Below are 2,811 nucleotides of genomic sequence, written 5' to 3'. Positions count from 1 at the left end.
ACTAGAAATAATGAAGATAAGAAAGGTCAAAAGTCCTTTCCTGAAGTTCTAAATAAGAAATCTCAGCAGCATGAGCAAGTAGAAAAAGTATTAGACTAGGAATCGAGAGAACAAGGTTTTAAAACTTAGGCCATCTCCTTATTATCAATTTGAAAGTAGGCAAAATAAGCTTCCCAAGTCTTAGGCTGCTTAGCTATATAAAATGAAGAGACGCTATATATCCTATACTTATTTGTTATTATGAGACACAAATATAAGAATTAAGTGAACAGGCCATGACATATAAGTCAGGCACTATTTTAAGCACTGGAGGAATAGCAACAAACAAGATGGATTAAGTCTGTCTTCATGAAACAGAAGGGAAATATAATGTATCATTTCAAATATTTTATATAAATATTACACATACACATATGGTTATATATACATTTAGTTTCAGATAATAAAAATTCCCCATTACTACAACATAGGATAACATACTAGAAAATGGCGGTGGGGACGGGGCAGGGAGTTCAGGTAAAGTGGTTAGAGAAGGCCTTAAGGGCCTGACATCTGAGTCATTTTTCTCTAACTGCTATGCTATATTGTTAATGTTCATTAAAATATACATGTAGTACTCATAATTAGAGATCAGATCGTTGTTTATACTGTTTATTGTGATAAAGGGATGTGACTTTTGAAGTCACCTATACCTGGGGATGACCTAACCACTTGGCTTCTACACAAATAAACCCAAGGCATTATACTTTACCTGGCAGCATCTGTTTGAAATGAAGGCATGTCCCNAAATGCTGATGTGACAACAGAACTAAAGGTCCATAATGTCACTTCACTGATTTCTTCAACCTTCCTTTTCATGCGCAGATAAATGTCTAACATTCATAAAATTCAACTCAAAGTGTACAAGTCAATGGTTTTAGTATATTCAGAGTCATGCAATCATTACAAGCTACAATTTTAGAACATTTTTGTCACTCCAAAAAGACTCTGTACCCATTAGCAGTCACTCGCTATTTTCCCTTCACCTTAGCCCTTGATAACCACTAATGTACACTAATGTACTTTCTGTCTGTAAGATCTGCCTATTCTAGACATTCAATATAAATGGAATCATATAATATGTGGCGTTTTGTGACTGGCTTCTTTCACTTAGCATACTGTTTCCAAGGTTCATCCATGTTGTAGCATGTATCAGAATTTCGTTTTACGGCTGAATGATATCCCATTGTATGCATATATTACATTTTGTTTATTTATTCGTTGATGAACACTTGGGTTGTTTCCACTTTAAGTGCATCATCATATATTACCACCAGCAATGTATGAGGGTTCCAATTTCTCCACACCCTCAAAAACCGTATTTTAAATAATAAGTCAGTATTTATATACCTGGACTGAAGAGTACTATTGCCTTCAGGTAGGCATATTCATATCCATCAATGCAGAGCTTAACCATGCTGTTACAGAACTCCTGTAGTTTGAAGATGTGCTCCATCAATAATTTTCTTCTTTCTGTTGACATTTTATCTTTAATTAAAAATAAACAAGCAAGCAAATAAAAGCTTCTAGTTTTTGGCTAAAATGTACAACTATTTTTATTGATCATATTCCCGTCTCACTAACTTCCAGCTTTAAATATAACCAACCTATAAATGTTTAAAATTCAATATTTTTGCGGGTATAGATGAAACTAATTAATGATCTTTAGACACTGTTCATTCAAGAAAAAACAAAACAAGCTCTAAGTATAAAAAACCCTAAATGTAATGTTTCCTTTGAAGGTATACCTTTNTAAGATATAATGATACATCTTAGTTTAGATAGTTAAGAGGTGACGGCTTTAGATGTCATCTTAATCAAGAATAAATTCGTAGTATTTCTTTTTCACTTAAATAAGACAGGAAGGGAAATTCTAATTCCTGCTACCTGCCCAGTCACTTGGAAAAGTCTTCTTAAGGAAGTTAAAATAAAAATACCTTGGTTTTTGGTTATTATTTAAAGTTAAAATTTCTAGATGCCCTGGAAGCAAGAGTTCAATTTGGTGTCTTCTTGTGTTCTGAGAAAGAACAATAAGTTTACACTGAGCTCTTAGCTTTCAAATGCTGTGACCAATTATTTGTGAGTTATAATCTGCAGGTTCCATTTTTAAAATATGTGGGATGACACTGTCAATTCGTACATTGCCAATGAGACCTTTGAAAAACAATTCTTCAGTGATGGTAGCATTCATCAATCTCAAAGCTGGCAATCTGAGTAGTAGTCTGGACAACCTAAAAAGAAAAAAGTGGAAAGGGGGAAATAAGGTTATATATATCCAAGAGAGTTTTAGTAGAAAAATGTGAGTAATTTCTGCGTGTATATTGTTTGTGGTCTAATTTAATAAAAGAAAAACCTTAGTATTTGCAAGCCTTATAGTGTATGACAGTCAACTGAATATAAACACAGTTTGACAGACTTCTTGGAAAGCGTTGCTCTTAACTGCTATGCTGTGGGGGTCTCCAGTTGGCTGTGTGGATCAGGGAACTAAGTTATTAAACCATGGATCAAGTTATACATTTAAGAATGGTGTAGGAGCTCATCTGAGCTTGTAAGAACAGTAATATTTTGTGTTATCAGGACACAAAAGGCTCAATGATAATAGTTTTCTTAGTTTTGCTTTACAAAAAAATACTGGGAATGGTACAACAGGAAATAGATTTTATTACTGGGAAGAGCACAGAATATGGACACAAGATCACTGGATTCAAATCCTGATTCATTTCCCCCTAGCTATGTGAATGTGTGTAAGCCACTTACTCCGTGTCTCTCTCA

This window comes from Hipposideros armiger, unplaced genomic scaffold, assembly GCF_001890085.2.
Source record: "Hipposideros armiger isolate ML-2016 unplaced genomic scaffold, ASM189008v1 scaffold_63, whole genome shotgun sequence".
NCBI classification, from domain to species: Eukaryota; Metazoa; Chordata; class Mammalia; order Chiroptera; family Hipposideridae; genus Hipposideros; species Hipposideros armiger.
This window is presented reverse-complemented; position numbering follows the sequence as displayed.